This window comes from Corapipo altera, unplaced genomic scaffold (assembly GCF_003945725.1).
Source record: "Corapipo altera isolate COAL_440 unplaced genomic scaffold, ASM394572v1 94, whole genome shotgun sequence".
Classification (NCBI taxonomy): domain Eukaryota; kingdom Metazoa; phylum Chordata; class Aves; order Passeriformes; family Pipridae; genus Corapipo; species Corapipo altera.
The window spans coordinates 93,152-114,460 of NW_020884950.1; the positions used below are offsets into that span (position 1 = coordinate 93,152).

Sequence of the window (21,309 nt, forward strand, 5' to 3'; positions counted from 1 at the left end):
ATCGTCTCTACTCCTGGTCATGGTGCAGCACAAGTGGGATCTGTTTCATGATACCTTACATTTCAGTAGCAATTTCTTGAAGGCATGAACTTTCTGCTGAAGTGCTGAACTGAAACAGAACCTGATTTACAGAGCTACCATCTGCAATCCCAGCTGAATTTAACATTGTTCTACACTGGTGCTTCTCTGGATGTCTAGTGAGGTTATTTCTAGGTTAATTTTTCTCCTGATGCAGTCTTAATTAAAATATAATGAAGGCAACAGAAGTTGCAAAATAAAATAACTTGAGAAGACCCATTTTGTGCTGCACCAGTGCTTTGTGTTCGGATGTTTGGTATTGCTGCTAATTATCGTTTTATATGAGGCACGTGTCTAATAGCATTTGTGTGTGTGAATCATCTGCAGAGCCTGTGACAGCATTCCAGAACTGGAGTGAGCTACAGAGGCTGAGACCCTGGGTTTGCACCGTGGGTTTCATTCCTGTGTTGGACTGAATGGAAGGAAATATTAGTGTTCTTTAACCCAGCAGTTGTGGAGTACAAAGGGGAATACGTTTGCTTTGTTAAGAAGTCACATATTGCAATTAGCTTTCAACAATCCACTGACAGTTAATGGGGAAAGTGATTTATTTCTGATGAAGCTCTAGCTGTGATTTTTTTATTTTAAGAGAAAGAAGAGGAAATAATTCTTTTGCAGAAGATTAAAAGCAAAAATGAGGTTGATGTGATGGATGTGATACTCAGAATGTAAGCATCATGCTCCATAATTAGCAAGTGTGAAATGCATACCCACCAGGATGAGTTAGACCATGTGGTGAAAGAGGGCGAACATGAGTTGGAAAATGAAGTTCTTCACACAAAATTGGCTGTGCTATTCCCACACACATGGACAAAATATTCAATCACTTAAATTCTTCATGATTTGTCTCGTATTAAAAATACCTGGCAATGGAATATTTGTAGATGAACTTTCATGTTCTGTTATGGATTAGTTGACTGCTGTCTCTGCAGCATGCTTAAGAGTTGGTCATAGAATGAGGGAATGTAAAACCTAATGGTATCTTGCAGGCAACAATCCATCTTTAAAAAGTGCATGTGGCTGGATTTAATACTTCCATCTAGTAACCTGCTTTGTTACATCCTTAGTTTACCAAAATCTTCCTTCCTCTAGCACAGAACAAAACCCTGTGCTGTTTCTAGATGCCAGTGTCTAACTGTGTTGCAGCCAGTGCTTTCTGGGATTATATCAATGGTTTCCACGCTCTCAGTCCTCCTCTTTAGTAAACAAACAAACCAGTTTAACCACTTCTTAAGAGTAAGGTCATTTCAGAAGGAAATCCTTCAGAGAGGATCTGGCAGGAGTCTATCCTGCCAGTTTACCTTTTCTCAGCTGTACACTACAACCAGAATTTACCTCTTTAAACTGGTACTAAATGAATATGTAGTGATCAAACTTAGCCAAAAGCTCTTTGCAGCTAAGCCATGGAAAGAAATGCATTATTACAGAGCTGTACTACTGCAGCTAGAGGCAAATTTGACCTCCTTAGAAATACTACAATTCTATGTGCAGCAAGATCCTGCTCATCTCACTTCCTGTGGGATCTTGGAGCAGATATTATTAAGATCAGAGTAATCCCAAAACAGTGGGGTGGTCAAATTTCAGAGAAGGCAGGAGGCTTGCTTTGGTTCAGCAGCCTTGCTGGAGGTATTTAATCTGAACCTTCCCAGCTTCTTGAAGCCCTGCCAGGCAATAGCTGGGCCCTCCCTTTCTCCTCACCTCTCAAACAGACCTCCATAGCTTTTCTCAGCCAGTGAGTTACTTCATTGTTGAAGGACTCTGGTTCCCTGGCTTGATTATTGCATGAGAAAATAATCAGGCTTCACTGCTGTTTTGGAAGCTGTAATGCGTCTGGGGTTTTCCTTTAGCAAAACACTGTTTATTGCCAATCTGAAAACAGTTGTTTTCTCTCTGAGGAACCAATGTGTTCCTGTGGATTTTTTTTCTCTTCAGGAGACCATAATATCCCTAACTGCTCTTGCTTTAATGACTAATGAAGCAACAGAAGTGGCCTGTTGCTTGAAACTGAGGTGGAGAGTTTGGATATCTGAATATACCTGTGCCTTGGCTCCAATATTGTTTCCACCTGTGACAAAAGAAGGGAGCAAGCAATGGAGCAGAACCAGGGCCCATCTTCTTCAGCAGTGTAGGGATCAGACAAGGACTTGAACTTCGGGTGAGTACTGCAGGCCCTCACTGCTCTGTTTGCACAGCTCACTGCTGTACACCCTGCCCACCAGGCTTTCTGTCTCTGCACTTCTCCTACTTGCACAAGGAGTAGTAATGCTGTGAGAATAAACACTCCCAGGACTATAAAGTGTATATGATTGGAAATATAAACATATCAGCTATCAGTTCAACAATCCAGAAGCTCTTCTGCCTAGAATGCTTTACTTGGAGTCCATTTGTTGTGGAATAATGCACCTAGAAGGGTGTATTGTCCTTACCTATGCCAGATTTCTTTGGTAGGAAGTCTGCAACAGTGAGAGGAACCAAAATGGACAAGAGATGGTGCACTAAGTAGCACCTTTTGGTCTCATCTTCTCACGGTTGACCATAGATCTGAGTGATACTTGGTCTTGCCAGATAGGTTGTTACCATTTAGTGCATGTTGTCAAACATAACTAATTAGGCAAGAGCTAAACTACTTACAGGACTTAAATGGTAGCTAGAACTATATCTGGTTGGTCATAACTCACTAAAATTTTAATACAGTTGTCTCTGTCTCTTCTTGCTGCTGTTAGTAACCTAGAGAAGAGGTTAATGTTGTCAGTTCTGCATCTGTGCTATGTGACTATGATGATTTAGCTCTTGATTTTCTATAACAATATAGCTCTGTCTTTTTCTATAACACTTTACCCAAAACCATCTCTGTTTTTCCTCTGTGAGTGTTCGTGGGAACATCTCCCATCATTAACATTAATGTGAACATTCCCTAAAGCTCAGTGCAGTCTTTAAAACATGTCCAAAGTGTGCTTTGGTGCATGTCAAGTCCTGCTTAAAGGCAAAAAACTAAGTCAAAGGAGATTCAATAAACCATCTGTTGTACCTCAGCTCTACCTTGATACCTCTTGGCGCTGGGTGACATACATGTGGCATCCTGGAGGGCGTGTGGATCCAAAGGAGAGCATGGAAGCAAGTACTGGTGGCTTCATTTTGTGTGGTGTCTTACTCTGTGGATGCCTCCTGAAACCACACTGCTCAGTGCCCATCCACCTGATGTGGATGATATAGTTAGTTCATTCAGTGGATTAATTTGAATAAATAAAACCTTCTGCACTTTTTTTATCTGTGTGGAGGTCCAGACACTAAATGCACTGCAGATGAGGGCAGCTGGAGGGGCATGGGTGTGGATGCTTGGAAAAGAGTTCAAGCCTTGCTATAGTCAGCAGTGGTCTGGGAAACAGCATTGGGAGAGTAAATATGGGGATGTTGGTATCTCTTGCTAAATGCTTTGTCAAGACTGTGGATTTAGAGTATTGCAGAATATTGTTACCTTGTTCTGCTCTTGGGGCAATATTACAGAATGAAACAGCACATTAGCTGTAAGAGAGTATTTTACTGAAATGCTTCTTAGCTTGTTTCCTGGCAAAAAACTTTTCAAATATTCTCCCTTTCATATGTCTCTAATCTGTTCATCTGTTTTCATAGTATTTTTAATATTTTTACAAAACTGGGGAGTGTTTGTGTTTTTTTTTTTTAAAGGAAATTAAATTGCTTTCAGCTTGGGGCCTTTCATTAGACACAGTCTGTAGCATGGGTCTCTAGCATCAGGAGGTCCTGATACTGGGGCTGTAATTGAGTTTTGCACTCTGTCTGAGCAGAGTTCATCTCAAAAACTAAAATCTGAGGGAAAAAGTAATTTGTGCAGATGGTCTTCATAAAATAAAGGCAGATTAAATCTGGACCTGTCACAGAATTGCTCTTGCAGATGCATCTGCTGCAAAATAATTACCTCTCTTGAGCCCAGTAAGCTAATCAATGTCTTTTGTTTGTGTCTGCAGTGGAAACAATTAAAAGCTCATTTCCTGTTTTTTAGGTAAACTTACAGATTCTCTGATTTTTAGGGATAATTAGATTCATTTTGATGTGTATCACAGTCCAAAGTGTTCCTGTTGGACAACTAGCTGTCTGTAATATAATTTACCAGGATGTAATTTCTTTTCAATCACTTTTTTAACTTGACATGGTCTTTTGCTAAAAAGTTCAAAATCATTTTGTCTCCTTCATTGTAAATTGCATTTAAAAAGCTTAGGGCTTTTTGTACAAACATAAGAAATGCCATTATTTGCATTTATTTCGAATTTTTTTTGATTTTCTGCAACATGAGAAAAAAATTCTGTAACATAGCTGACAAAATAAACACTGCTACTACCTTAGTTGTAGTCTATAAAAATCTGCCTTGGGAGTCTGATCTCTCAAACACAGTGAGATGTGTGCACTGGGTAAGTGCTGGCAGGTAGAGAGGGCCTCTCTGACAGGGGCAGTGGATGTTAGAAAGCAGCTACTGATGATGCCACTTAATTCCTGGAAGCACGTGTGAAATTCCCAGTGGACTTCCACTGAGGGATTTCCAGTAGAGATTTTTTGGGTTGCCAGGTCCATTGGTATGGCTCAGTATCATGTTGTGGGTTCATGGGGGGATAAATCTCACCCCTCCATGCTAAAATTCCATGAGCAGGCTGGACAGCGGTTGACGAGAACGTGGTGCTGCTCTGCTCATGGCCCAGAGCAGCAGAACCTACATCTTCCTTGGGATCAAGACTACCAGGGAGCACAGGGATGGTGTGTGGTGCATCTGTTTTCTGCTCTGAAGGTTGCCTTGGATCCTGGACCAGGCGAGCATCGCACCTCATGTGCATGAGCTGTTTTAACCATGGAATGCTCATCACACAACTGAGCTCACAGTGTGAATGGTGTGAATCATAGAATCAGACGGGTTGGAAAGGACCTCTGAGATCATCAAGTCCAACCCTTGATCCACTACCACCTCAGTTGCTAGACCATGGCACTAAGTGCCACGTCCAGCCTCATCTTAAAAACCTCCAGGGACGGAGAATCCACCACTTCCCTGGGCAGCCCATTCCAATGGCTGATTACCCTCTCTGTAAAGAATTTCTTTCTAATGTCTAACCTAAACCTCCCCTGGTGCAGCTTAAGACCATGCCCTCTTGTCCTACTGCTGATTGCCTGGGAGAAGAGACCGACCCCCACCTGCCTACAACCTCCTCTCAGGCAGTTGTAGAGAGTGATGAGGTCTCCCCTGAGCCTTCTCTTCTCCAGGCTGAACAACTCCAGCTCCCTCAGCCTCTCCTCATAGGACTTGTGCTCCAGTCCCTTCACCAGCCTCGTTGCCCTTCTCTGCACCTGCTCCAGCACCTCAACATCTTTCCTGAACTGAGGGGCCCAGAACTGGACACAGTACTCCAGGTGAGGCCTCACCAGCGCTGAGTACAGGGGCAGAATCACTTCCCTGGTCCTGCTGCCACAAAGGGTGACACTTGGAAAGGAAGCAGCACAAGCTGATGACATCATTTCTACCAAACCTCTCTGCAAGGTAGCAAACATGCCTTTGCTCCTGCTTTGCACAATCCCTGCTCCATGAGGACAGACCACTCCTTTACTATCTTCAATTTGACTCTGTGCTGCCTGTAATGTGTCAGTGTTTATTGACCATGAGCAGATTTAAATAGCTTTTCCCTGTGCCTTCTTTTCCTTGTGGCTTGGCAGGAGCATGAATAAGCCTTCATTGTTGAGGTGAAGGTTAAAAAAACCAACCAAACCCCCAAAAATCCACAAGGTCTTTTAAGCTCTATAGTACATGGCAGTGATGATACAGTTGGGTTTAAAAGGAAGTAACAAGATCACACCCCGTGATTAACCTTGGATGCCTTCTTTTTGATGGCTTCACTTCGCTCTTTGTGCTCTGCTTGTGCTTATATGTTGGCATTAGATCAGAAGTGCTGCTGTCACTAAAATACACCTTTTGCCTCCACCTCTGTTTGAATACCTTAATCTCTGAATTGTTTCAAGACTGTGCTGCAGCAGACCGACCTCTTATTTTTTATTATAAAGAATAAGTGACAGTAGCTACAGAGGGGACAGTGAGCCTCTGCACAGACAGACAGATATTTGTTTTATTTTAATTCTCAGTGACCTTTATTTTATCCTGATTCAATTGCTTACTCAAGGGCACCAGCATTTTTTGTGCCTTTAATGCATTAAACATTTTTCCAACTAAAGGAAGTGTCAGATATATCTCTTGTTGTCTTAAGAGTCACGATTAACCTTAAGCAGTGAATGTGCCCAAGAGGAAAAATGTGAAAGTGGAAAGTGGATTTGTTTGTAGAGTGGAGAAAATAAAAAGCTCTTTTGCTATGAACGTACCAGTTTTAAACCCTCAGAGCTGAGGGATCCCCCAAAAAGTCAATTTTATTTTCTGACAGCTGTTCCTGACTTAATTTAATTAATGGGAAAGGTACATAGCCACCTTTTTTGTAAGTTAATAATGTCCAAGTCATTTTTGAATATGAGCATTTTCTGATATGCTCTTGTTTGTGTACCTTGTTTAAGTGGCTCAAGTATCTGTACACTGTGCAGGAGTGTCCTCTGTTGCAAAGGTACTGAAACTTTGCAGATGGCTTGTGAGAAAATAAAAGAGATTAAGGAAGCATGTTATCTAGGTAGTGGAATACAAATTAACTACTTACATCCTCATGTTGTCCACATTTGATCTAAAAAAACCCTATTAAGTAACCTTTGAAGACCAATCCCAAAACTTGAGCTTAAAATGTTCACTGAAGCCTTTGTTTCAGAATTCCCTGTTTTATTTGTAAATAACACAGATGTATTTACTGCAGTCACAGAATCCAATGTTTGAATTCTTTTTTCTTTAGGCCTCCTAAAACAAAATTCTTGAGCTGATCATGAACTTTAGGGATTAAAAATAGTTTTAAAAAAATTACCCCAATGTATAATCTGCTAATTTATCTAGACTGTCAAATCCCACCTACCAACCAGTGTCAAATAAGAACCAGGAGACTTTAGCTTGTACTGGAACACAGCTGTCAGGAATATCTTCAGTTCAGATATAGGGAGCTGACCAGTGGTAAACTTCCCATTTGATTTGAAAAATGGAATCTACCTTCACTGTTAAGGGTCTGTTTTATATCATACACATATCATACTATCCAATTTTATCATTGAATAAAAATGTCAATTTTAAGGCATTCACTATGTTAAATATTTACTTTTTCCTTTGAATAGGTGAATGGCTATATTAATATGATTAATATTATTAGTTATGTTTGTATTAATGTTTACCAGGAGTGCTAATCAGTAGTGACTTGTCATTAATTCATTGACATTTTTAAAACAAGAGGAAATGTTACTCTATGTGTGAATTTTCATTGTTCAAACACCTCTGTGAAAAATTAAATTTCATAGCAGTTGGCAGATGTTTCCATTGCTGGTGTGAGTGAGTTTCACAGTTTGATCAAAATTATCTTAAATTTTTCTATTAATTTTAGCCACATTATAATTTGACTATAAGTGGAAATGATCGATCAAGATTTGCACAGCTCTGTCATGCCAGATTTTTAGGTGGTGTTAACCCTCCTTTCTCCATCACTGAGAAGTAGTGTAGCAGTTCAGGATGTGCACAGGGATTTGGAAAACTTACCTGGTCCCAGACACTCCCTGAACAATTTCAGGGCCTGGATTGATTTTGCTTACCTAGGAATGATGAGCTACGTGGATTTGAAGATACTTTGTTAATGAAACCAAGTTTTCAGGTTTCTGTAACCATTTTGCCCCTTGTTTCAGTTTCCACTTTGTAATGGCTCTTGCACCTTTTCTGGTAACTAAATACCACCCTAATGGGGTTTAATTTATATACACTTCATTTCAGTGTAGACTCAGTCCAAAATGTTCTCTTTTCAAATTTTTTTTACACGGGCCAGAACCTTTCTCAACAAGTAGAGCAATATCCAGAAACATGTTGTCCTTCTCACTTCTCCTTAAAATGTACATCCAAAATGCTCAGGTGTCTTCACTAGTTGAGATTAGAGACAAAAAGCTCCCAAATTTGAGCAAGGCCACCATATTGAAAGAATTTTTTGTTTCTTAAAGAATCCCCATCACTAGTCCAAGGATACCTTTAAACCCATCTAACTGGGGACTCCTGGTTGCATGCCTGATAAGCTGGGTTGGTTTCTTTAGGATGTTCTTTAGGAACATATGTGTGTTCTTTAGGATTATAATTTTCATGCATTTAGCACCCATGCTGTAGCCTCTGATTTTCTGGACTCTCTTTTGTCTGTTAATTGCCCATTTGTTCAGCTTTACTCAGGTTTATTTTCATAATTTTTATTTCTTGTCTTTTTTCCTCCTCTGATACTGTTTTGGAGAGAGGAGCAGTTGCAAGTGGTTGCACTTCTATTCTCATTCAGATGACAGAAGAGCAATGGGGGTTGCTAAATGCCCCAGTTACATTGATAGCTTCACGTTTGAAAATAAAGCCATGCAATTTTGGGAATCTGATCAATAAGCTGCGAATTCTGAGCTTGCTGGAGTTTCCCCATATCTGTCTATCTGTTTCTGTAGTCTCTCTAGCCCATAATCAGAGAACAAGTTCTAAACAAACATAAGCATAATTCATCTCACTACTCTGTTAGAAGTCATACAAACACTCTCACATCACCTTGAAAAATAGTTGGTGTGTCGTTCTTTACTATTTTTATTTATATTTTTTAATATTTATATATTGCATTTATACATGCAAATACCAGATGGATTATGTTTTTAAAAGTTTTGTCTCTTTCCCTATCCTACTTGCATGATTATTTTTGAACGAAGTAGGTATTTTCAGTTAGGTGATCTTATGGCCTAAGGTGGGTGAAAATTGTTTCCTCTAATAAAGGAACATTTGAATTGCCATGACTTTCTCTGGTTTATCTGTCCTTCTATTCACCTTATTTTGCAGGAGTGAATTATTGTTTCTCTCCACAAGTGTTTGTGAAAATTATGAAATGTTTTCAAACTATGTGTGGCAATGCAAGATCTTAATATCTCTTGTGTGGCTTAAAAACATCTGTGACGTAGAAGTGTGGTGAACAATGGGGTGGTTGTGGTAACTGTTTGTCAGTAGTTGAAGGTGCAACTAAAAACTCCAAGCAAGTGCTTCACGCAGAGCACCAGGCTCTTTCCTGACAGAGGGTGTGCAGCCTCTCAGGAGAGCCACATTAGTGCAGAATTGCTGTGGGATAATAATGTGGGATGGGCAACATGGAGTTTTATTTTGTTTGCTTTGTAAACAGGATTTGGGCTCTCACGTGCCTTCATGGTTTGTCCAGAGTTGTGCCCACAATTAATTTGGGTGAAATGTTTGATTTGGGGCAGAACCAAGAGGTTTGAGTGTACCCAGATCTGCTCATGGCTAAGAAGTTTTCTTACGAAGCGGGACTAGTAGGCTGTACAGCCAGTTAGAGAGATGCAGACAAGTCTGGAGTGACTGAAACCTTTTAGTGTTTGGCCTTTGAGGGCAAAGCTGAACTGTAGCAGGGAAATACCTGCATTGCCAAGCCTTTCTCGTGACTGACTGAGAGGTCAAAGTGAGGAGATAGGAATGGAGACTGCTCTAGTTGCTTGCTCAGTGATTTTTCTTCTTTTTAGCTTTTAAAGTCATACTGCTTTTTAAGGACTTTCTCCCTTCTGCTCTGCACTTCAGGTTTTCTTAATCTGTTCAGAGGCATATAAAGTACCACAGCCATGACAGCACCTAAGGAAAGTTTGGCATGGGATTGCACCCTATTAAGGGCCTGAGGATTCACTCCCACTGCACTCCTTACATTATAACCATTTCTAATTTCAGTTTTCAGGTGCTTGGTTTAGTAGCAACAGACTGCAGAAAGCTGACTGATTAATGGCAGAAGACTTCTGTTCAAAACCTAATTTTCCATCAAGCTGGTTCTGATGGAAGAGATTTTCAGCGATTCCCTAAACAGCATGTACATAATTAAGAAAAAGCCCTTGTGGTTCTCATGGCTCCAGCATTTGTGAATGGTCTATAAATTGCTCTAGCCCAATAATCTTTCTATTCATTATTTCATTTCAAGTAATCCTGCAGAAAAATTAGATGTCTTGAGTGTTTATTCAGTGTACTTTCAGAGTGGCAAGCCAAAATGTCACAGGCTAGTGAAGAACAAATATCTCTAAGTTATTAAACTTGTATGTTTGCTTCTTATTGTAATCTGTTCAGTTTGCATTTTCTGTCCCTTGAAAATTTCCTTGATGACTGATATATCTGACACTCTGATTTTTTCAATGTGAGGATGTTTCATTTATTAGCCTGTGGAAAACTCATAGGTGGAGATTGGTATCTTGCTTCCATTCTTATTTTTGAGTCTGTTTTTTCATTTTTTGATGGGTGTCTGATGCACAAGCTTCCTCTGGTAATGCAGAAATAAAAAAAGCCCCAAGCTGTGTGATCTCACAGCCCACACAGCAGGGCTGTGGAGAGGACAGAGATGTAGGTCTGCTCTTTCTGTGCCAAGGCACTCCAGGCTGGCACACCTCTGCACAGCCTGTTCCATGCATGTAGTCACATCAGGCCTGCAGGGAGACTGGGAAAATGCCTCGCTCTACCTTCAGATCTTCACCAGAATATCAGTAGTTTTCTTTACCTTTGTACCTGCTACTGGCCTGTGCTTTTTAAGATTATTTTTTTGTGGGTTTTTTCCTACTCCTGTTCTTAAACAAGAGCAAGCCTTTCTGTGTTTGTCTGACATGCAGCATATTTTCAGGAGCATGACACAGACAAGAAGCATGGTTTTCAGATCATCTTGTTGCCAGTAAATTCAGGAAACTATCTCTTCGAGTATTCCTCTGTTGTTCTTCATGTAAGATCAATCCTGACTGGAGGTAAAGACCTTTGATCTGCAGAAGTGCAGACTGCACATGTTCAGCTATTTCAATCCCATCTAGAGAGAATCAGTCCATCTGTAAGCATTTCTTGTAGTATTCCCACACTTGTGCTTTTGGCCTTAGACAAAAACGAAAGATCAGGACCTTAAAATCTGAGAACCAAGAGGTACCTCTCTTGTTGTTCTGTTGTACAACTTGCAGTGATCTACTGCTGAAGAATTAGTAAAGTTAAAGCTTAGATAACATTGTTTTCCAAAGAGCTAAAATCTCTGTGGCTTCTTTTGAATTTGGTAAGAGCATCTGTGTATTCAGTGCTCCTGAAAAATCAATCCACTGATTTGGGATGTGAACCTAAATAATAAGTTGGTAGAAAGTTAACAAACTCCCACAGATACATTTGACTAAGAGACACACAGGTGTACAGGTTAGAGGGGGTAAAGAATTGGGAGGAAGTTGTGTTTAAGCCAGCCTGCACCTTCTTCTGCCTTATGTGACTCAGTTTCCTGCCTCCATAGGTTTTAGAGTTTTTTCTCTTCCCCACAGGAGCTGTTTTACAGTAGGTGATCTGTGGTACCCAGGCATCAACTCCACATCAGGATTCAGGTTTCCAAGTGCAGGGCCTCCCATGAACATGACTAATGAGACTGTTATAGGTCGTAACTCTTTTCTTCTCAAAAGTATTTACGAGTAGCATCATTTTACCTACCATTCAAGAGGGATGCTTAAAAAATACTTTGCTTTGCAGTATTTTCTTGGTCAAAAACTGCACCTCTGCCTATGATTCTCATGTCGCTTGTGTCCACAGTTGTGCATAACTGGTTGGAAGCAGAGCTGAAATGCCTGTGAATCTCTTCAATGGAAACTATATTTATGTTTGTGGGTGCTAACTTTGTAATGAATTGGAGTTTCAAGTGCTCTAATGGCAAGGGAAGGCAGTGTACACTGAACAACACTCCACGCCATCTCCCTTTCCAAGTTCACACAATCTTTAAATAAAGCAAATATTTTGCTAGTTTTTATGTAATATGTTGGTCTTCTAGTCTGTTCTTCTCATTAAAGAAACACTGTCATGGCAGGCTCTTCCTCTTCTATTTTAGCTGAATGAATAGCATCATATTCTGGGAGTTTTTTCCAGGCAAACTGTCATGCATGCCACTCTGCAAGGAGATGCAGAAGGTAGAATTTTTGTAAAGTGATTTGAGACTTGAGCAATTGATCTCCAGTGAGAGCTGTCTGCTTATTCCTACTCCTGCTAAAGGCATCAGCTGAAGATTGTTGGTCCTCCCGTTTCTGAAAACGTGTAACTGAATGAAAGACAAAGTGTTTCATATATCAAGGAAGGATATTGCTTCGGGTTTTCTTTTCTTTTTTAATAGTTACGAATACAGTGATATTGTCTTACTCAGTAATACTTATGATCTGTGGCTGCTTCCTGTCCTTGTCAGTGGCCATTACTGAATATTTCACAGTAAGTGGTGGTTCCCCTCTCTCTATTTCAGCCCCATCCTCAAAAGCGGGTGTTTGCAGCACACAATGTGCTGCCTGTTGGGCCCTATTCTTGCCTCTAGCAGAGGGTTCCTTAAAGCCCCAAAAAATGGGATTTAATAACTCTTCCAGGGTTTTTTTGCTAGACTTGTCTATGATCACTAATTCTCATCCAGATAGATTTCCAAGCCTGTTTTAATTTCAGCTCACAAATTCATCAGTTGTGATGGCCATTCATCAATGGCCACATCAGCAAAATCTCTAAAAGTGCAGTATCTTTCCTTTGTGTGTCTTGCCAGAAACAGGAAGGATTTGTCCCTTTACCTTAGAACTATGAAGAAAATTGTCTTTTCATCAATCCCTCTTCCTCTCTACAAGACATCTCCTCAGATGACTCGGTACCCAAGGATTTTCTTAGCTCTTAGCTCAAGGGATTGGCATAAAAAAATCCTTTTCCAGATTCTGGAATTAACAAGCTAGTAACCAAACTGAGGGGCTGAATAAAAATTTCATCCCTCTTAGTTTAATAGGGTTCCCTAGGAAGTGCTTCATGTGTCAGAAAGCCAACAGTTCATGAAAAGCTATCTCTCTATAAATAATCAGCTGGGAAAAATAAAGAGGATAGACAAGACTGGAATTTACAAATTTTAGGCAGGAAAAAACATAAACAGAAACAACTACCATTTGCTTCAGCTGTGCAATATAAATAAAGTGGGAAAGTTTCTTCAGGCACCATAGAACACAGATTTCCCCCATAAAATTCTTTACAAATCTTAAATAGTGAAAATCAAGGCAGGCAGGATTATTTCTCATCAGTTTCAAGCACCAGACTTTTGCTTTTATTCTGAAATAGGATAAACTTAAAGACAGATATGATCTGGGGCTAAATTAGAGCCTTCTATGTATAAAAAAGCAACACTGGAAGTTACAGATTAAAAGAAGGAAAAATCAGTCATTTTATTTAAAGGCTTCTGCCTGCTCACAGGAGGACAGGGGTCAAATCTGATTCAAGTGGTGAGTCCTCCCTGTGGACAGAGCTATGCTGTGGTCATGGTTGTAAGAGACTTGACATGAGTGGATTGTTCTTACTTTCACCAACAGAGAAGGCAGAGGCCTGGCTTGGGGATGCTTGTGTTGGATCCTGTCTGTTAAAAATTGAAAGCCCACTGAGATGTTTGGCTGTGGCTGAGGAGAGGATGGTCTAGCACAGCATTGCTGCGTCTGTGCATATGAGCTTGCCTGGTGCTGTTCTTACAGTCACTTCTCTGTGCTCTCCTAATGCCTAATTAGAAGCTGAGCAATTAGCTCAAAAAGCCTTAGCAGAGTTTCCTTTTGGAAATTGGTACCTTTGGTGTTACACAGACAAGGTGGGTCTGGCTGAGTTCCCAAGACATTGCATGTAATAGGAAAGCAGCAGGTAGTACCAGTTTAATAAGGCCCCTTGATGCCCTTATCTGCTGGATAATAAGTTTAATTGACAGTTAATGTTTTCAGCTGCATAAACATTTGTCAATTATTATTTATACTTCAGAGAAAGGTTACTCTTGATAATAGAATCTTTAACCTCAGATCTTAAGCAACTTCTTTAAAATCACAATTTGAGACAAATGGGATGCTTTAGAATTTTTTTACTGGCAACAGAATCATGTAAATTAAACCACCCTAAATATATCTATTTGAAGAGTTCTTAACTTTGCTATTTCTATTTTTAGAATGATTATGAGTTCCAAGGGAATAATCTACCTTGTAAAAATAAAATCTCAGGCACCACAGTTGCGTTGCTGCCCATCTCTGGGATCTTTGCAATGAGAGAAGTTCCTGTATGCTGTTGCACTTACAACAGCTGTTCATGGACAGTTACATCCAATGCCCATTGGTCTGGGGCCTCGTTGAGGATGTATCATCATCAGGCTTATGGGGCAGCTGTAAGTGATGGTGTTTATGATGCTGCTGCTGCTGCTTCTGCCCATTCCTATTGCCCTGGACTGTGGGGCTTGGTTGCTTAGAGACAGACTTATGAGATGACAGTGGTGTTTATCTCTTGGCTCTCAGCAAGTAAGGAGTGTTAATTTGTAGTTCATATTGTAGCTGACTTTCTCTTTGGTTTATTAAATCCAGTGTGTTCATTGCATTCTCTGAAAGCTTTCATTTAGCTGAGTTTTCCAGTTGTCTTAAAAGTATGGCACAGCAGGCATCGGATGTGAGCTCCCAGAGCAGGGCAGAGATTAATACCAAGTGTGACATTTGGAAGAGTGTCTAGGGGAATGCACTATGCCTGCATATTGCATTTCAAAAGCACTTTACCACTTACCAGCCTTTTTATTTTTCTCGAATTTCAAATTCCTATGGGAGTTAGACTGAAAGGGAAGAGTTTTTATGCTTCTCTAAAATAACTGCTTACGTCTTATTGCGTGCAAATTAACTCCCCCCCCCAACTTTTCACACCATAAATGTGCAGCAGACAGAATAAAAAAGCAGGGAACCTGACACAGTACTGAGCCATGCCCAGTGGAATTCCTCTGTCGCTGTCTCCCTTTTCTACTCCAATCCCCAAATTCCTCCAGTCTCTTCCTTCCCTTCTTGCTGTGTTTTGCCCACCCTTACCTTCTCCAGTTATCCTGACAGAGCAGCCAACATTTGCAGAGCTCCTGGCCAGCTCTCAGCAATGAGACAAATGTGCCTTTCCTGTGGGCTGGTGGATGAAGAACATTGCAGGTTATGTCGTGTGTAAAGCAGAGTCTCACAGATGTGATCTTGTGAGCTACAGTCTACTGCGTAATATGACAGGAGAAAACCAGTTGGTGTGTCATCAGGGAGGCAGCAAAGTAGCAAGGCTTATTGTGTTCTTGTTTTCACTTTCTGTTCACAATTTAAATACCCTCAAGGGATAAAATTTCCCTGCTTATAACAGTCATTTTGAATGATAATGTAATTGAAAATTTCATTTTTCCTTTGCACAGGAAGACAACAGCTGTTTTCTGCAAGGCGGAGAGGTGCGCAGAGAAATTGTAATCTCTGCCACAATTCTTTAATACTGTAAAACAGAGGCTTTAGCATCTGTCATTTACTCAGAGTGGTGCATGTTTGTGCAGCACCTAGCAGAATGATACTTGTTTTCTTGATGCTTGTCTTTTTGGTGCTATTCCAATTGAAATGTAGTAATAGAAGTCATACAGTGCAAATATATTGCAGTTCACGTAAAGGGATGTAATCAGCAGTTCATGCTTGGGTTTTTAACTGTTGCCTTCACTAGAAATGTTATTAATGCAAGCAAGGGCAGTAAAATTTTGTCCCAAAATGTCTAGCTTTGCAATGTCTGAGTACTTAGGTATGCAATACCTGGCAGGCTAACATTCTGTGTGAGACTGGAGGAGAATGAGCTCCTACCAAATGCTTCCTAAATTTCTTCTTTCTTCCCTGAGCAGAGGGGAGTTGCATTACCATGATGATACGTGCACTCTCACTGCAAATCAGCCAGGTGGAAAGAAAACAAAATGCTTTTCTCTGCATTAGCTGTCTCAAGTGCTCAACACATGTCATTGTGAGGTGCATGGGCATGTAGGGAGTTCAACTGTGACATGGGACTTGTCCTTGCCTCTCATAGAGAAAGATGCATCCCAGAAATCGTGCCATTTGGCACAGATTGTCATTTGGGAGCTCTGCTCAAGCCCAAGTAGTATCACCTCTGCTTGAGCTTTCCCATGCCATATGGACATGTCTGATGGAGAAGCAAGAAGGGGATTTTCTAGGAGTAGTGAGAGGGCTGTAGCAACTCTCAGGGAGGGCATCTGTGTTTACTTGTTTTAGCACTTCATAGCAACCACAAATATATAAAGACTCTTTCTTATTTGTGGATGATTGCAGTCACCCCAGGTGCATCCTGGCAGGTTGATAATAAAAGAGAAATAATGCAATCTATGAGAACTTCTGCATCGCCCTCTAAAAAAGGGATGGGTACCACTGATCAAAACAATGGGTAACTTTTGTCCTTCTTGTATGACTGTTCTGGATATCATTGCCTGTGGATCTTGGGAATGTGTTGACTTTTAGCTGTTAACAAGTCACAGTGGAGACTCATGGGTAGAAAGAACCTCAGGACTTCAGCAAAGCCATTGACACCATCTCCCATGGCATTCTCCTGGAGAAGTTGGCAGCCCATGGCTTGTACAGGTGCACCCTTCTCTGGGTTAAGAACTGGCTGATGGAAGGGCCCAGAGAGTGGTGGTGAATGGTGCTGCATCCAGTTGATGTCTGGTCACTAGTGGTGTCCCACAGGGATCAGTGTTGGGCCCAGTCCTGTTTATTATCTTTACTGATGATCTGGATGAGGAGATCGAGTGTGTCCTCAGTAAACACCAAGTTGTGTGGGAGTATTGATCTGCTGGAGGGCAGGAAGGCTCTGCAGGGGGATCTTGACAAGCTGGATAGATTGGCCAAGGCCAGCAGTATGAGGTTCAACAAGGCCAAGTGCCAGGTCCTACACTTTGGCCACATCAACCCCATGCAGTGCTACAGGCTGGGGGAAGAGTGTCTGGAAAGTGGCCCAGCAGAAAAGAACCTGGGAGTGCTGGTTGACAGCAGGCTGAACATGAACCAGCAGTGTGTCCAGGTGGCCAAGAAGGCCAGTGGCATCCTGGCCTGTATCAGGAACAGTGTGGCCAGCAGGACCAGGGAAGTGATTCTTCCTCTGTACTCGGCACAGGTGAGGCCACATCTTGAATCCTGTGTCCAATTCTGGGCCCCTCAATTCAGGAAGGACATTGAGGTACTGGAGCAAGTCCAGAGAAGCTCAATGAAGCTGGTGAAGGGTCTGGAGAAGAAGTCCTTTGAGGAGCAGCTGAGGGAGCTGGGGGTGTTCAGCCTGGAGAGGGGAAGACTCAGGGGAGACCTCATCACTCTCTACAACTACCTGAAAGAGATTGTGGCCAGGTGGGGGTCAGCCTGTACTCCCAGGCAGCCAGCAACAGGATGAGATTTAGGTTGGACACCAGGAAGAATTTCCTCAAAGAAGGGGTGATTAGACATTGGAATGTGCTGCCCAGGGAGCTGGTGGAATCACCGTCACTGGAGGTGTTTAAAGGAAGACTGGACATGGCATTCAGTGCCATGGTCTAGTTAACGTTGTGGTGTTCTGTCATAGGTTGGACTCAATGATCTCAGAGGTCTTTTCCAACCTAATCGATTCTGTGATTCTGTGATCACTGACTTTACAACATGGGATGTGCTCTAGCATCATCTAATCAACATCGGCTTGAACTTCAGTCACTACCACGAACATAAAGGCTATTTGTATGTCTCCAGATTAACTTAGTTCAAAAAAATTATTTGCTTTTCTCATTCTCATAGTTTTCTTGGTCCTTGTTTAGGGTGACACAATGGAGGCACACAGAGAAATTCAGCCCTGGTTCCAAGTTATCCACTGATTGACCACAGTGTGTGGTCAGTCAGATGGCTGAAAGAGGCCAAGGGCTGAACCATTTAGAGATGGGGTTTGCTGCCTTACTGAACATGGCTGCTCCAGTAGTGTCCAACACCTGAGAGCACCAGAGCAGCTCTGTATGGGTATAGGATTGGCATTCATTTTGATGGGTTTGGACTCAAGCTCCATCTGTGCAAGGAGTCATTCCTAAGACATGGGGCAAATGATTCCTGCCCAAACCAAGCAATTAATTGCCCTTTTCACAGAACTGCTGATAACAAACCGCTGTGCTTTAGCTCTCTTGTGGTCAGGTCTACAGTATAAATCTCCCAGTCCCTCATAATAGGATGGGCCTTTGTGTACTGGGTGGGAGGGGAACCACACACTCAGGGTTCCTGGGAAGGCAGTCAGACAGTAGGAGAGAGTAGGAGGCTTGTACAAATCCAGCTACAGATGTAACAGAATTTCAGCTGCTGGCATCCAGCTAAGCCCCTGCAAGGCATAGAGACAGACATCACAGCAACACCAGCTCTAGTGAAGCAGCTGCACGGATCACTGCCCACCTGAATTAGGGGGATTTCTTTCCCCAGAAAGCCAGCAGTGTCACTGCTGTTTGAAGGACATCTTATTTTACAGTCTGACTGTATGTGCATGAACACAGTTATACAGAAACTCAAACAACTACGTGACCTGCTTTTGTATAAGTGCAAATAACAATATGGCAGAACTCTTGCATTACTGAAAGTGGCCCAGGCCCAAAGCAGGATTTGGTTCTATGCTTCGGGCAATGGGGTTATGTGCTGGTACCAGATGGAGCTTTTAAATTTTCATCAGCAGGTTTATGAACAGAAGAATACCCTTTTATCCGCCCCCAGGTCTTTTACTAATAAGGTGCAAATGCTGAACTTCAATTAGCATGGAGTGGAAGTGCAGATGAAATAATATACTTTCTTACTGATGATTATCTATCATGTGAGAGTGAAATAGAGATATGAATAATGACCTGTTTCAGTTTTTTGGAGCTTTTCTGCTGGTTTTTTCCCCCCCTTTAATGCTTAGTAGTATAATTGTGTGAAAATAGCTAAAAATAATGAGCCAGATTCTCTGGTGATTAAATTCTACTACAAGCAAACAGAGGGAGATTTTTGAGCCCTGCTCATCTTTGCATTGACTTCTGTAGGTGTTGGGCCAAGCCAGGACAGGGGTGTGTGACAACTGTGTTGTTCAGTTTGCCATGGAGGTATTTTACAAAAGAATTTACAAAACTACATTTTTCCTGCTGCTGAGAGATGGCCAGAGAGGTCTAGGCTTTGCAGCAACATTGTGCTTTATCAGGGAATCTCAGTTTTCTTGAGGGGTGCAGGTGCATGGAGAGGCAAAGGGATTGATTAATTGAGTGCTGTCTTTGCCTTTAGCAGCATGTTTGCTGGCCTACAATGTGTGCTTGTGTGCTGTACGTGTGCCCCAGATGAGAAGCCTTTTCTGGACCCTGCAGGCATCCAGCTACTGTGCTTGTTCCCTGTGCTTTATGAATCATTCAGGTTTCAACAGCAGTGTCAGCTCTTTAGAGGGCGTTAAGTAAGGTTCTCTACCTTAACTGATATCTCTTAAGGAGGAAAAGGTCAGTCTTGGCACATAGTTGGAGAACATATTGGGAAATTGTCAGGAAAGCTGAGGAAAGGTGCAGCTTTCTGAGGTATAGATTGCTTGTGGGAATTTTACATCCAAGCCTTTCATGTCACAGAAACGTAGAATCATGGAATGCTAAGGGATTGGTATGGACCTTAAACACTACATAGTCCCAACCCCCTGCTATGTGCAGGGACAGCTCCCACTAGACCAGGTTGCTCAAGGCCTTATCCAGCCTGGCTTTGAACACTGCCAGAGTTGGGGCATCCAACCCTGTTGGATGTCTTACCTTAAGGAGGCTTTGCTGGAAAAGTAATCCATTGAGAGGATAGAGTCTACTGTTGGAAAATAGAGATACATAAATTTGAATAGTAACTGAAAGAAAACTGTTCTCCCAGTAATAATAATTGAGTATGTTGTGATGAATCAAACCCCAGAATAAACTCCTGAAATACTTACTGGTCTTTTCTTCAGTGATTGTGCTTCAGCAGAGGGTGTCTGCTCTATAGGCCATTCTGGCTTTAGAATAAAATACCATAGAATTGTTTCAGTTGGAAAAAACCTCTAAGATCATTGAATCCAACCATAAACCTCATAATGCCAAGCCCACCACTAAACCATGTATTCGAGTGCCACATCTACACATTGTTTAAATACCTCCAGGGATGGTGACTCAACCACTTCCCTGGGCAGCCTGTTTCAATATTTGAGAACCCTTTCCATGAAGAAATTTTTCCTAATAGCCAAACTAAGATCGTGGGAGAAAGGCAGAGCAGCATTGCAAAGGTCTCCCCTGACAACATGAAACCAAGAGGAATTTTTCTCTTACCCTGGTCGTGTAGGCTTGAGACTTGTAGCTGGAGGCAGCTGCTGCTCTTTTACAAAATGTGGCTGTGAGCAAGAAGTAGCAAGAAGACAGCACAGGGGTTTACAATTGCCACAGGACTCTTGAGTGCAAATGCCACTTGATTCAATTATCAGAGATGCATGAGGCTTCAGTTCTAGCTTAGCGTAGGCACCAAGGCTGAGAGATTATTGAGGAAAAGTGGATCTGTTCTTTGATTTTCCATTTTTATGGCATATATCATTGTTAAAAGAGGGCCACTAAGCTTTTCTTTGTACTGTATTGGAAGTGACACGTTGCAATTTAAAATTGCATAATGAGAGATGAAGTGAAATGGAAGTGAAAGATCAAAGATAGGAAGTAGGGAGAGAAAGAAAGAGACCATGTACAGTATGGCTACACAGACATCTGAATTTCATTTTAATGAATCTCTGCTCAGGAAGGGAAGGGTAGCTGTTTGTGTGCCAGGAGGGAAAGAACAGCCTTCTGCCACACACTGAGATTTTCTTTGAACATCATCTCTTACCAAAATGAAGGACTGCACTCTGCTTCGTATTTCACAGAATTAGAAAAGACCAAGCTATTTTCCGATTCCCTGCATCTTGCTTATGTAACTTGCAGATGACAAGGCTGTGCAACCTCTGGCTGAGCCCTGGAAAATTTCCTTGTCGGTGAGTCAGGTGCTTGGCAAACAGTCTGGCGCAGAGGGCTTGGAGATGACAGTGACGTTAGAGGCGTTACCTGGGTACCAGAGCCCAGTTCAGAGTCTCTTTATGAAGGCTCTTCCCACTAGAAGTGTGCTGACCATCTTGACACTTCCTACTAGAAGTGTGCTGAACCAGGCAAAGACAAGATGGCAAAGACATCTTGTCATTGCCAAGTGTCTCTGTTCTGCTGTATTTGTGTCTCTGCTGTGTGTGTTAATTATGTGCAAGTACAAAGCATCCGCCTG

General features: G+C 41.7%; 1 protein-coding gene and 1 long non-coding RNA gene across 7 annotated transcripts in view; one reads left to right on the top strand and one right to left on the bottom strand.

Moving 5' to 3' along the window:
* SHLD1 (shieldin complex subunit 1) overlaps positions 1-21,309 on the top strand; it is a 50,159-nt gene that overhangs the window by 15,936 nt on the left and 12,914 nt on the right. The gene's annotated exons all lie outside the window — the stretch shown is intronic.
* LOC113956412 lies at positions 10,975-19,862 on the bottom strand. 4 transcript variants are annotated; one of them, XR_003530842.1, is made up of 4 exons: positions 19,477-19,862; positions 15,070-15,157; positions 14,209-14,376; positions 12,122-12,137 (listed from the first exon to the last, which is right to left on the bottom strand). It is a non-coding gene; the product is annotated as an uncharacterized LOC113956412 (long non-coding RNA). The 4 variants fall into 4 exon arrangements; XR_003530841.1 differs by lacking the exons at positions 12,122-12,137; positions 14,209-14,376 and adding an exon at positions 10,975-11,098; XR_003530840.1 differs by lacking the exon at positions 14,209-14,376 and having other exon boundaries at positions 12,007-12,137.